Here is a 14,311-nt window from a genome sequence, read left to right as displayed (position 1 = left end):
CCTTTAACTTGTTACAGTAGATCATATTTGTGTTTCTGCATACCTTTGCATCCCTTTCTTCCCACTACCCCCAGCTGTAGGTTCTTAGAGGGCAGGCATTATTTTATCTTCCTGTCTCCTATGCCCTGTTACAAGATGTATATAATTGGCACTCAAAGATGTTTGTGTAAATGAATCTGCATCATATTTCAGAGAGTGCCTGGTGGGTACTTAAATCAGTGCTAACTGCTATATTCTGACCTTAAGAGCATGCTTTTAGTACTTATTCCCTAGAGCAGTTTTTCCTAAACTCTTCTCCTGTGCAGTGTATATACATGTTACTGTGAAAAATCTTTATGATAGCAATATTTTCTCCTTTAAAATATGGAATATGAAATTTATACTTATGTCAGAAATAATGTGCTATTTTTTTTAAAAAATGAAAATAGGGTTATTTTTTTTTTTAAGTTTCTCTGTGAACTTGCCCTGATCTCTATCTAAACCTGAGGGATAGACCCTTGTACTCACTCGCCTTTCCCAACAGTACTCCACAGAGAAACATTTTAGGATTTCATCAGTAGCTTTCTTGCTCAAAACTTTTCTGTGGCAAAATTCGTTTAGAAAACTGCCTTAGAAGGTCTTTTTTATGAACTGGAAATGAACTGACAGAAAGATTATGTTCCTATGCAAAATAGCCAGAAGCAGCAGGAGAGGACTGATTATTGATTTAGGCATAAAATCTCAAGTGGTCATAGGAAATTAGTTTAGCAATTTAGAACATAGGGATTATACAATGTAAACATTAGATTATTACTCCATGCAGGCACTATGCTAAGTGCTGGTGCTACAATTAGAAAAATTGAGAATGTCTATTCTCCAGAGCTCAGAGTAATTGGAGGAAGCAACATATATATAAAAGAACATTTAGTTGCAGGGCTGTTGGCATGCCCAAGGGTCCTTAGGTTGCATCAGTCGGTCAGATGACATTGTCAGGTGTTTGGACAAGTCCTTATTCTTGGCTTCTGGATATCATTTGAAACTGTTGATCACCTCCTCACTAGGTTTTCACAACTCTGCTTTCCCTTGATTCTTCTGTCCAGCTGCTCATTGGTCTTTGCTGATTCCTGGTGTTCCATGGGAGTCACTCCCCTCAGGCCCTCTTCTCATCTCCCTCTATAGTATTTCATTTGATCTCACTGTGTCCCATACATTCAGTTATCATCTCTATGCAGATTATTCCCACGTGTGTATGTCCAATCCTTGTCTCTCCTGAGCTCTAGTTACACATCACCAGTTGCCTTTTGTGTTCAGTCATTTTAGTCATATTTGAGTCTTTGTTCCCCCATTTGGGGTTTTCTTGGCAGAGATACTGGAGTGATTTGCCATTTCCTTCTCCAGCTTCTTTTATAGAGATGAGGAAACTGAGGCAAACAGGGTGAAGTGACTTACCCAGGGTCACACAGCTTGTAGGTATTTGAGGCCATAATTGAACTCATCTTCCTGCCTCTAGGCCTGGTGCTCCCAGCACTGTGCCACCTAGCTGCCTAATTGCCTTTTACCCCTCTTCCCAACTACCTCATTCCTATCTAGTTTACCACCATCTTCTCAGTCACACAAACTTCTAACTTCATTGTTATCCTCAGCTTCTCACCCTCACTCATATCCAATTGGTTGCCAAGGCTGCCTTTATAACATCTCTGACCACTTTTTTCAACTCACACAATACAAACCCTAGTTCACACCCTCTTTGTGACCTCTTGCCTGGACTGTTGGAGTGACCTTCTAACTGATCTTTCTACCTCAAGTCATTTTTAATCCATTCTCCACTCATCTTCCAGGGTGATTTTTCTTTCTTTCTTTTTTTTTTTTTTGGAGGGCAGTTGAGGTTAAGTAACTTACCCAAGGTTACACAGCTAGTTTTTTGTGTGTGGGTGGGTGTTAAGTGTCTGAGGCCGGAATGGAACTTGGGTCCTCCTGACTCCGGGGCCAGCGCTTTACTCACTGTGCCACCTAGCCGTCCCCCTGGGTGATTTTTCTAAAGCAAATATCCCTCCTGCTCAGTGCACTTCCTTAGTTTCCTAGATCAAGTATAAAATCCTTTGTTTGGCATTTCAAGCTCTTCATAACCTATCCAGTCTGACACTTTACTCTTCTTCACAAACCCTACACCCAGCAACATGGGCCTTGCCTGTAGTGTGTAGTTCCTCAAACCAGAACCCACCATCTCCCATATGCATGCAGTACAAGCTGTCCTATCCTCCTGGAATGCTCTGCCCCCTCATAGTTTTCTGAACTTCATAAATCCCCCCTACCTTCAGGAGGTCTTTTCCATTTCCCCTGGCTGCTAATGACTTTCCCTCCCAGATTTTCATCTATCTACTCGTCCATTTATTTATTTATTTATTTTGAGCAATCGGGGTTAAGTAACTTGCTCAAGGTTACATGGCCAGTTATTTCTGGGTGTGGTGCCGAGTGTCTGAGCCCGGATTTGATCTCCAGGTCATCCCAACACTGGAGCCGGTGTTCTTACTCGCTGTGCTACCTGGCTGCCCCGACTGGTTTATTTTTTAGTTGCCTAATCAATTATATGCTGTTTCTCCATTAGGATGTCAGCTCCTGGAGGGCATAGTCTATGTTTTTGCCTTTCTTTAGGTCCACAACCTTTAGCTTAGCACTGCAGGGAGCATTTGATATGCTTGTTGAGTTGTTGCTGATTTGGAGGACACAGACAGGATTAACTTGGTCAGGCATGGAGTATCTGACCAGATGATAAGGGCTGGCCTTCCTCTATTTCATCCGAAGGAATAGAGCTACTGGTGGTTGAGAGAGGGGGAACAGAAGAGGGAGCCTTTCTCTTTTGACCTGGAAGAGAATGAATTTGATTGTATGTTAATGTATGTAACTTATATCAAGAAATCTTGAAGTGCGGGCTAAGACTTCTAGATTTGGAGGATGAGGACCTGGGCTTGTATCTTGGCTTTGTAACTTACCGAGTGTGACTTTAGGCAAGACGCTCTCCTCCTCTCTCTTGGTCTTAGTTTATTCATCTGTAAAATGGGGGTATTTAATTAGATGATCCCAAAGGTCTCTTCCATTTCTAAATGTTTGATCCTATGATCTAGATTCATGAATGTGATCAAAGTGATAGGCTTTCAGAAAATGATACTGGAGTTTGTTAAAGATAACCCCGTATCCTGCAGTTTGGACAGAGTTAGTTATTTGGTAGGGTACTCAAACATCACTAACAAATTCTAATAAAGTAAAAATTACTGGTAAATATTTCTTTGGCAATTTATTAAGTAAAAGCCAGACAAGTTCACTATAATCACACTGCTAACAAAGAGGGTATGTTTTATCTTATTTCAGAAATGCCATTTAAAAAAAATCAATGGGGTGGCTAGGTGGTACAGTGAATAGAGCACCAGCCCTGGTCAGGAGGACCTGAGTTCAAATTCAGTATCAGACTCTTAACACAAAAACTAGCCGTGTGACCTTGAGCAAGTCACTTAACCCCAATTGCCCTACATTCCCCCCTCCAAAAATGAAAAAAAAGATGCCATTACTAGAGGTGGAAGTAATATAGGACAGAGAGTGATTAATATCCTAATATGTTAAACCTCCTTACCATGCTTTGGCAGAGTATTCCACACTGTTTCCCAGTTAGTCATGGTAGGATGTCTCTCCATTTCTTCAATTAAAAAAAAAAGCCACAAAGAACATTTTATTGATGCCTGTTGTCTTTGCTTCATAATCATTTCCCACCCCTAGATAGAATCCATCGTTATGACAAAGAAAACAAATTAAGCAAAAACATCTGGCAGACATATAGTGGGAGTGTGACTAGAGACAATTGTTCTGTGCTGCTAGTCCCTTACTTTCTGCACTGAGTTAAGAGCTCAGTTTCATTATCTTTTCTCTGGGACTTTCATGGTTTTTCTTTTACTCCAATTTCAACTTCTTTTTAGTGATCTGTTCATTTACATTGTTGCAATTTTGTGTATTTGCAACAGTCAGTCAACAAGCATTTATTTGTTTACTATGTGCCTGGCACTTTACAAAGCACTAAAGATACAAAGGAAAACAAAAAGTTAGTCCGGTTTTCATGGGGGATACAGGGTGAAAACAAGTGTGCCTAAAAGATAGATGCCAAGTAACTGAGAAACAGTCTCTGGGGATCTGGGAAATGCCTCTCACTGAAGGTGGGAAGAGTCTTGAAGGAAACCAGGAACGAAAGCATTCCAGGCCTGTAGGACATGGTACTGAAAGAAAGAATGGCAAGAAGGCCAGTGTCTGAGGGTGGTCGAGTACTGAGAGGGAAGAGGTGACTTGGAAAGGAAGGGAATAAATAGCCAGTCTGTGAAGGTCTTTCAAAACCTAACAAGATTTTCTGTTTGATCCTGGAGGTGATAAGGAGCCATGGAGTATGAATGTGAGGTCATGCCTGTATTTTAGGAAAATTGATTTGGCAGCTGAGTAGAGACAGGAGACTAAGTGGAGTAGACCTACCAAAGGGTATTTCAGTAGTGTAGGCAGGAATGATGGCATGAGGGGGTACACCAGGGCAGCAACAATAGGGCAAGCGGAAGAGAAATTTTTCTTTGTTCTGCTTACTTCACTGTGATTCATTATCAAATCTTCTGTTTCTCTGTGACTTCTGCGTCTGTTGTCCCTTACTACAAAATAGGTAGGATGCACTGTGGGCTAAGTGCTGGAGATACAAAGGAAAAAGTCCTTTCAGGAAACTCTTAGTTATGAGAGAAACCACATTCAGACTACTCTCTATAAATAAACTATATAAAGGAAGGCATTAAAATTAAGGGAGATTGGTAAAAGCTTCCTCTAGAAGGTGGGATTTTATATTTATATTCATACACCATAGCTTTTTGAGCCATTCCTCAGTCAATGGACACCCACTTTTTTTCTGGACATTTGGGGTCGCATTAGACCTTTGTTTCTGTCTTCACTTGGTTAGGGTTTTTATGTCCTTCAGTAGGACTGTTAAGTGATATGGCCAGTTGAGTCATTTCCCTTTAATTAAAGTCTGGACTATGTTGAGCACTTCACAAGTTTCCATTGGTTTCCTGTTTCCCCACAGTCCTTCCAACATTGACTGTTTCCATCTTTGCCCATTTGCACAAAATAAAGTAAAATGTGGTCAGCTATTTTAATTTTCATATCTCTACCTATTAGTGATTTTGAGGTTTTTTGTCTCTATCTTTGACCTTGTCACTCTCTCTCTTTCACTAGGTGTATAGTGGAGAGAATGCTGGAAGTTTTGATCCTGCCTCAGGCATATGTATGACCAGGGGCTAGTCACTTAACCATTGTCTGCCTCAGTTTCCTCATCTGTAAGATGGGGATCATAATAGCATCTTTTCCTCCCAGGGTTGTTGTGAGGATCAGATGAGGTGCTTGTAAAGCACATGGCATAGTACCTGGCACATTGTAGATGCTTAATAAATAAAAGCTTATTCCCTTCCTCTGTCTTTCTCTTTCTCCCCACTTCCTTCCCTTCCACTATTAATGAAATAGCATAGTAACATATTAGTTTTATTATATTCTCCCCCATGAAACTGGAGCTATCCCACAGATAGTACACAGCAGTAGTTAGAGTAAGGACTGCACATAAGGCATATGTAGGGAACCTGTTTGAGCACACACACGATGGGGTAAATGTTTGCAGTGCTCAAGATCTCCTAATGTTTTCAGGTGATAATCTTTGACGCATCTTTTCAATGTGGTCATTTATAGTTTGTAGTCCTTCTTTTGAAAATTGTTCGTATCTTGTCTTTCTCATGTTAATGTCACTTCTATATATTTTGGTTATCAGACTTTTATTCGTATTTGATGCAAATATGACTTATAATTTTGTCTTTGTCGATTTTATTTGTGTAAAAGCTTTTAATGTGATGTAGCTAAAATGGTTCTATGAACCCTGGCCTTTGGCTAAGAATCCTCCCCCAGAATGACTAACCACCCTGTGGTACATGTAATGAAATATTAGTGTCCTGTAAGAAATGATGAATGTAAGGAATATAGAGAAATATGGGAAGATTTTTTTTTTTTGCATTTACTGCCAAGGGAAATGAATAGAAATAGGAAAACAGCATACACGATGACTACAACAATTTAAATGAAAATAATTAGAACAATTGCTGAGAAATTGTAATGACCACACTTGGCCACATAGAAGAGACATCAGAAGGTATCTCCCCTTGACTTCCTAATCCCATCCTGTGGTTATTGGCTATGGTGTTAAAACATTGCATATGATGTCAGGATTCTTTTGATGTGTTGGTTTTCCTAGACTGTTTTTCACACTTTTTTTATTCTTGTTATAGGAGATGACTCACTGGGAGAGAGAGAAGAGAAAGGGATCTATTGGGAAATAGGTGATAAAAAAACAAAAGAATAAAAATCTATTTAAAAAAATTTTCTCTTTGCCATAGTGAGCAGTTACCTGATCTTGCTCTCTTCTCTTCAAATACAGGCAGTGTATTCATTTTGAGCTTATTGTAGTATATGACATAAGATATTGTTCTAAACCTAATTTTTGCCAAACTGCTTTCCAGTTTTCCTAGCAGTTGTTGTCAAAGAGTAGTCCTTTCCCCAGTGATTTATATATTTGAATTTCTCAAATACTGGGGCTACTGTTCTCAGTTGTGTATGATCTATTCCAATGCTATGCTTCTTTTTTAGCCAGTTTTAAATAGTTTTAATGATTGAGTTGAGTTGTTCTCTTCATACTTTTTCTTATTATTTTCTTTGAGATTCTAAGCCTTATTTTTCTTGCAAGTGAATTCTATTACTTTGCTGAGTTAAAAAAATCACCTTGATAATTTAGCATAGTAACTAAATTTGTAGATTGATTTTTAGCTAGTTTTGTCATTTTTATTTTATTTTTATAACCCAAACTTGACTTTGCAAAATGGTTCCAATTATCTCCATCTATTTCTGTAGTGTTTTCTAGTTATTTATCTAAATTTTAGATGCGTCTTGATAGGATAATTCCCATCTAGGCATGCATCATTTCCTTTCCTCATTTCTCTTTCTTTCCAACTATGTAAGTTGTAGGCTTTTATAAAGTATTTAATTATCAGTATTTACATCTTCTCTTAAACTATGTTCAGTTTATCATATGGTAAACACATGGAACCATGATGTGGAAGAGATAACTGTTTTAACCACTGAAAAGTAGGTTGGAAAAAAATAAAAGGAAAATGTTTTTCTTTACTGATTCAAAGGTATCTGTGTTTTCATGTATGATCTCCAATGGTGTATATTGCAGTGCCCTCATGCCTACTTATCCTGTGCTTTTTTTTTTTTAGGGCTCTGCTGAAGCCAGCTCTATTTTTTTAAGCACATTGTTAAAATTTCAGTGTGAACATTTACACTGCAGAAATCAGCAAACTACAAATCAGGACTTGATTTCTTGATTTGTTGATTATCTTTTCTAGTCTTAAGAAAATGATGGAGAGGGGCAGCTAGGTGTCACAGTGAGTAAGAGCGCCAGCCCCAGAGTCAGGAGGACCTGGGATCAATTGCTGCCTTAGGTACTTAACACCCACGAAAAAAAATTGGCTGAGTAACCTTGGGCAAGTTACTTAACCCCAATTGCTTTAAAAAAAGAGAGAGAGAAAATGATGGAGAAAATTATAATAATGCAGATAAAACTTAAAACTTTAAAAGTGTGCCATGCATGCATTTTCCCTTCTGGAGAGCCAGTTATTAAAACAAATCAATCAATAAATATTTGCTAAGCACCTACTGTGTGCTAGGCACTATGTTAATAATAAGCACTGGAGATACATAAAGAGGCAAAAAAATAGATCTTGCTATCAAGCTTACAGCCTAATGAGGAGGACACCATGTAAACAGATATACAAAGTATATGCAGGATACATATCGGTAGGAAATAGTTAACAGAGGAAAAGCACTTAGAATTGAGAGAGGCTGGGAAAGACTTCCTATAAAAGATGAGATTTTAGTTGAGACTTAAAGGATGCTAGGGAACATGGTAGGTGGAGTTGAGGAATAACATCTGTAGAGGGAGTTTCCACACTGGGAGTTCTAAATACTTGGAAAAAATCATGGGTCTAGACTAAATGCTTCTCCTGCCTCCCACATATAAAAAGTTTGTAAACCACTTTTTGAAAAACAGCCCTTTGCAGTAGGATGTACAAGTGTTAGTATCATCACCCTCCCCCCCCTTTAAAGATGAGGTACCTAAGCTTCTCAGGGTCATGTGACTTGCCCAGCAAGGTTCTAATTTGGAATTAACACTTCCTCTTTCCTGACTCTGAGGCCAGTGTTCTCCAGATGCCTCCCATTCTCACTAACAATGTGCTGTGTGCATGACACCAACATAGTACACAGGCTGACAGTTCTCCATCCCTTGCTTTTGCCATATTAACCAGTCTATCAGGCCATTTTTTTCACTAATACATTTTTTGGGGTGTTGAATAATTAAAAGAATAAAAATAAAGAAAAACCCAATTTCAAAGAATACCAGACATGGTAGACTAACATCTTTGAACGACTATGTGATCTTTTAACTTGTTTTACTATTGTCTAAGATAAAACAATCCATTTTTTCTTATCCCCCTAGAGTGGTTTGAATGATGGCTTATTTTCTTCTGGGTGCTGCATCTAGGTATTCTGCTTATCTGTGAACTCCATGAAGGCAAGGATTGAATTTTATGAAAACTTTGTGTCTCTACACAGCATCTAGCTTTATGCTCTTTATTTTAAAAAAAACAAAAAACTTAACGTTTGCTGAATAAATTTGTCAAGGGAAATGTTTTCTAAACGTGTATATTCCTTCCTCATCCCAGCACAAGTTTACATGTATTTCAGGGAGCATGAGATTATAGATTTAAAGTTCTAGATCTGGATGAGACCTTTGTCAGGTCTAACCCCTTTTTTGTAGGGCTCAGAGAGCTTAAGTCACACACAGAGTAAGTGGAAAATCTGGAAATTGAACCCATCCTTAACTCCCAAGTCTAGCACACTTTCTTCCATACTATGGTTTATAATCATATTTTCAAGCTGTGTTTGTTTTTCTGTTATCTTCATAGGTTACTGAACTTTACAGAAGGAATTAATTTATATTTCCCCATGCTGGTTTTTTTTAAAGTTTTTTTTTTTTTTGAAGAATCTTATTTGTGAACTGAATTTTATGATTGGTGTTCCAAAAAAATTTTTAAAGTAATGAAACAATTTTGACACAAACTCTTAGAAACCATTTAAGGTATGTTCTCTGCAACTGTGGAAGAATCCACACATTTTCTACTTTTTTTACTATATTGCTATACCCCAGCTTACTAAAGTGTTGATCACTCTCATCTGGAAAATTTTCAGTGACTCCCTGTTTCCTCTAGACTAAATTCCTCAGCCTGGCATTTAAAGGCCTTTGTTAGTTTCAGCCAATTCTGTGTCTATATTATTTCCCATCTACTTTCTTCTAGCCAAACTCATCTGCTTTCTGTTGCCTGACCTTAGCATTCCATCTCCTACCTTGTGCCTTTGTAAAAGCTGTTATCAGATAGTGTGCCCAAAATGTACTCTTTCACCCGAATCTCTTGGAATATACTTAATTTCCCTCATGACTGAGCTCAGGTGCTGCCTACCTCTGGAATTCTTCCCTTGTCAATGTTCTCTTCCTCAAATTAACTTTCATTTATTTTATCTGTTTACATTATATATTTCCCAGGGGCAGGTAGCCTGTGATTCCTGCAGAGTAGGTACTTAATAATGTTAGTTGAGTTTGAATTGAATTATGTTTTGGAGTAAGAAAGAGATGAAAAAGATTGAAAAGTTATACTAAATTCAGCAGTCAGTTTGTCTGTCGTGATAGTTGCTGGGAAAATAAAGGTGGAAAAACAACTTGTCAGTTTTCAAGTAATTGACTTTACAATGTTTATAGTCTAGTTGAGAGATAAAACTACACAAGTAGCTGTAAGTTAGAGTGGTAAGTTATAGGAAAGATCAAAACATGATATGAGAGATGTGGGAAAGGAAATCTCTCCTAACTGGTAGAATCAAGAAAGGTCTTTGAGATGAAGTGGAGCTTCAAGGAAAAAGCAAGACCTCTAGAAGAAGCCGAAGGAGCATTTACCATTACCTGTTGTGATGGTAAGGGAATTTGAAGATCTTCCCTGTCCACTAATAGGCCTAGGGAATTTGAAGATCATTCCTGCACCTTAATAGGCCTCACTTGGAGCCCAACAAGAGAAGCTTACTTGGGGAAGCTTTTTTTTTTCCCCAGGAAGGCTCACCTTTTGTTACTTTCTAATTAGGCAATGGGTCAGGAAGGTTGTGATGTTCTCTGACCATGAAGAAGGGTATATATAAACCTCTGAGATGAGGTTTTGCTTTGGGGCTCACTTACAGGAAGAGTTGTGTGATTTGACCAGATGAGACTCTGGGAAACCATTGATCCCCTTGGCCTTGAAAACCCAGATTTGGCACTTCTCTCTCTGGTAACTATGTATGTGAGGGTAAGACAGCTAGAAGCCCTGTCTGTTCAATTGTGTTGTTTTCTCTGTATATCTTTTATCTGCTTGTAACTTCTGTTTGTATTTTCTCTTTAGTTCACGGTGCTGACTTTTTCCCCTGAACTACATAAATAATGTATGTTTGATTAAACCAAGATTGTTAACCCCTTTTGAGTTGCTTTCCTTTAGAAAAGCAGATCAAAGAACCTGTGCTAGCAGCCATCCTGGGTATGCTGGGGTGCTTTGCTGTTACACCTATTAAAATGATTTGATTTTTGATGAAATGTTTTTGCTCTCGATCAGTCTATTCAAATAACCAATTCAGTTAGATCAAGATGAGAGACATTGACAAAGCTTTCCAAGGATCCTGAAATAAGGGGACACCCCATGCAGCCTCTGGTCAGTCACTGCCACCAACCAAATGAATAGGAAAGGAAGCGTTCCTATGAAGGGCAGTTTATTGGCACATTGGTTGCTAATTGAGGCCTTTAGAGTTGGAAACTTCTTTACCACAGCACGTACGAGGAAAAGCCTTGAATTTAGTCAGCACTGGGTTCATGTTCTAGCTGCCCCCACTTACTAGCTGTGTAACTTGGAGTAAGTCTGTCACTGAAGCTCCTTACCATCAAATTGTGGGGCTTGGGGTAAATGACCTGCCTTTCTAGCTCAATTTCTCTGCAGGTTGAGAAGTTACAACTTCATAGTTTACTTAATTCCCTTGGAATATCTAACACTTCTGTTTTTATCAGTTTTAACATTTTTCTCTCAGGCGTGGCAACTTACTCTAAACCCTAAGGGATACTTCATTTGTTTATTTTTTGTTTTTGTCTCCAGGTTCTGCCCTTGCTTTCAAATAAAAACTGTCCTTGGAAGCCATCTAAACTGCAAGCTGTTGACCTCTCCCCTTCAGTTCTTCCCCTGAGTGAGTTTCTCTCCTTGGAGCCCATCAGTGCCTGTGATTTGCAGCCAACTCAATCTTTGCTTTCTTCTTCCAGAGCATGCGTTAAGTAATAAACTGAAATCATCATCTTTCTGATTGTCTAATATAGTCATCCAGTACGAATTAAATGATTCTTTCCGGTTCCTGTTTTTCAGAGGTTTTAGTATTTTGCACTCTTCTTGCTGTCTTCCTTAACTGATCTTCCGGTTCTCTCATTTCACCCTTGTCTTGTCTGTTGAGGCAGTTCTCTGCCATTATGATATTCATCCCTGAAACCCACTTGGGATTCAGCATCTACAAAATGTTTTTGGTCTTCAGAAATCATATAGATAACTCACATGTATGTGGTGTTTTTTGTTTGTTTGGGAGGCAGTTGGGGTTAAGTGATTTGCCCAGCATCACACAGCTAGTAAGTGTCTAAGGTTGGATTTGAAAACAAATCCTCTTGACTCTAGGGCTAGTGCTCTGTGTATGTGATGTTTTAAGATTTACAAAACACTTTGCTCACAGTAATATTTCACAAATGCAGAAAGGTCCAGAGACATAAAATGACTTGCATAGCTAACTAGTATAGCTGGGACTAGAATTCAGTTTATCCTGACTAGCAAGTGTAGTGATTCTTTCTGTTATACTGAATTGCTTCCTGTTTATGGTGAAGCAGTTTACCACATAGGTAAGTTTTTATAGCCCCACAGAATTTAGGGTTAGGAATCTTATTTTACAGATGAGGAAACTTAGGCTCCAACATGGCAGGTGATTTGGCCAGGGTCACAAAAAATCCAAACCCATATCTTCTGCCTTCATGTCCTTTTTACTCTTCTACCAAGGTTTGTTTTTGGCAGCTGCACTGATATTATTGGAGTATAGACATATTTTGACAAAATATGCCATATAAATTTCAATTCTTGGCCGAAAAATTACTGCTTTAGATGTTTCCCAAGAATATCAAAGAGTTTGCCAAACATGAAAATAGGATTGATAAGAGTTGTATCTTTATACCTTAGGTATAAAGGGCAGTTACTATTTATAAGGTTCTGAAAAATGTGACTGTCGAGCCTATTTTGAAATTTCATTCATTGGACAGGTTCAGTTTTTTAATATGAAGGGGAAAACCTCGCATCAATTTAACACCTAAATGATTTTTAATTGTAAAGCTTAAAGTACCAATGAACTTTAATCAATTTAACTTTTCCAGTAAAGTAGTAATAAAGTACTGTACAAAGGGAAGTTGTGTTTGTAACTTAGTATGTGTAGTGCAAGTGTTGTCACCAGTTTGGAGATAGGAAGACTGAAACTCACTGAGGAAGGCACTTGCCTATGGTCGCCCATGGTCACCTAGCTATCAAATATTAGAAGTGGAACTTGAACTTGTGTTTCCTTCTTCAGGGATTTGTTGATTTCATCAGAACCCTTTATCAGTACAGATCACAATCATTCCTTTGTATATGATCCTCATTAATTACTATAGCCAAAAAAAAAGTTCATTATGATGAACCTTTCCAAATGGACCTATACTAATTCTGACAGGACAGACACAATCTGTCATCAGATTACCTGTCAGAGTTTGTGCCTCTACTTCTCCTTAGACCCTGATGGAGATAGCCCAAGACTCTAGACCCAAAAGTCTTGGGAATAATAGTGGCCTCCAGACCACTGGTCCTGTTTCACCTTTAGCTTTGCAGCCCTCAGTCATTGAGGGGAAAAGAGCCTCCCCTTCCTTGCTACCGTTAATATCAATTGCTGGCCAACTGTCACCAAAGGACGCCTGGGAGTTGCAACAGTAAGCAGACCACTGGTCCTGCTTCCGGTCCATCCCCTACAGCCATCATCATGGGAAACAGCCCGAATGGAAATACACCCTGTCAACTGCCTTGGCAAGTAGCCCCAGCTACCAAAGACCCAGAAAAGAAAGTTCTTGCTCCCTTCAAATGTTTCATTTTTAGAAACTTATTTTATAAATGGAAATTCTGTTAAAGGATACATTACCATCCACTTTGCCATTGCTCCCTAAGGATCATGGAACCTTCCCCATCTGATATGGCAGTCAAAACCTCTGATTACATGATGGCTCCACCATTAGAATGTGAGCTCCTTGGGAGCAGGGACTCTTTGTATCTCCAGAGCTTGGCATAGTGCTTTCTATGCAGTAAGTGCTTTGTCATTTCTTCCTTTACTAACTAGCCCTAAAGAACTGGGGTCACTCCCATAACATGAAGGAGGTTTGGGTATAGGACTTAGGTAGTTTTTGTTTCATTAAGTTGTTGGTTTCTTGGACTCTTTACCTGATATTTTAAAAGATAAGAAGAAAAAAATAACCTTCCAACTTTAGTTTTAAATTCGGGTGAATTGAAATTGGTCAGACTTGTAAGAAGTTAACAAGAAACAAATGACTAAGAAGCAGACACAGTGACATATATAATCTTAACTGTAAGTTTGCTATTGATGTTCCCTTTTGAGCTAATTTGGGTATGTAGCCGAAACTCCTTTAGGCATAAGAACAATCCAGTGGCGCTGTTAAATGTTACCATGCTATTGCCTTCACTTCCCCATCTGTACACTCAGATGAATTGTTCCCAGCTATTTTTACAAAGTTAGAAATGTATTCTGCAATTGCAGTTCTTGTTTAAATGGGAAAAAAAAAACTTCTTTAAAGAATTCTCTACTCCAATCCATTCACAGCAGTAAACCTAGTACTTAGCAATCTCTAGAAGTGACTGTGCATCATGGGCAGCAAAGGAAAGAAAAAGAGAGTTGATGAAATTCAAAGGGTCAAAATGTAATCAGTTTTACTCTAAAATATTAAGAATTGTTGGTCAGTCCTGGAAGAAGCATTAATAGCAGAAATGGTGGTGGTAGTAGCAGCATTTTACTTTGCAAATGAGACGAGACAGCAGCA

At 38.6% G+C, this 14,311-nt stretch overlaps 1 protein-coding gene across 5 annotated transcripts in view; it reads left to right on the top strand.

Moving 5' to 3' along the window:
• Window positions 1-14,311, top strand: part of ATP2B1 (ATPase plasma membrane Ca2+ transporting 1) — a 147,418-nt gene that overhangs the window by 11,224 nt on the left and 121,883 nt on the right. The window contains exon 2 of one of the 5 annotated variants that reach the window (XM_069095132.1): window positions 11,310-11,397. The exons of the other annotated variants lie outside the window; for them this stretch is intronic. The gene's annotated coding sequence lies outside the window, so the exon portion shown is untranslated. The remainder of the gene's footprint in view (window positions 1-11,309; window positions 11,398-14,311) is intronic. 5 annotated transcript variants of the gene reach the window in all.

The sequence above is a fragment of the Petaurus breviceps genome, unplaced genomic scaffold (assembly GCF_028583685.1).
Source record: "Petaurus breviceps papuanus isolate PSGF00001 unplaced genomic scaffold, PetGlider_PUasm1.0 225, whole genome shotgun sequence".
Taxonomy (NCBI): Eukaryota; Metazoa; Chordata; class Mammalia; order Diprotodontia; family Petauridae; genus Petaurus; species Petaurus breviceps.
Note: the sequence above shows the minus strand (reverse complement) of the source record. Positions and strands in the feature narration are given on the sequence as shown.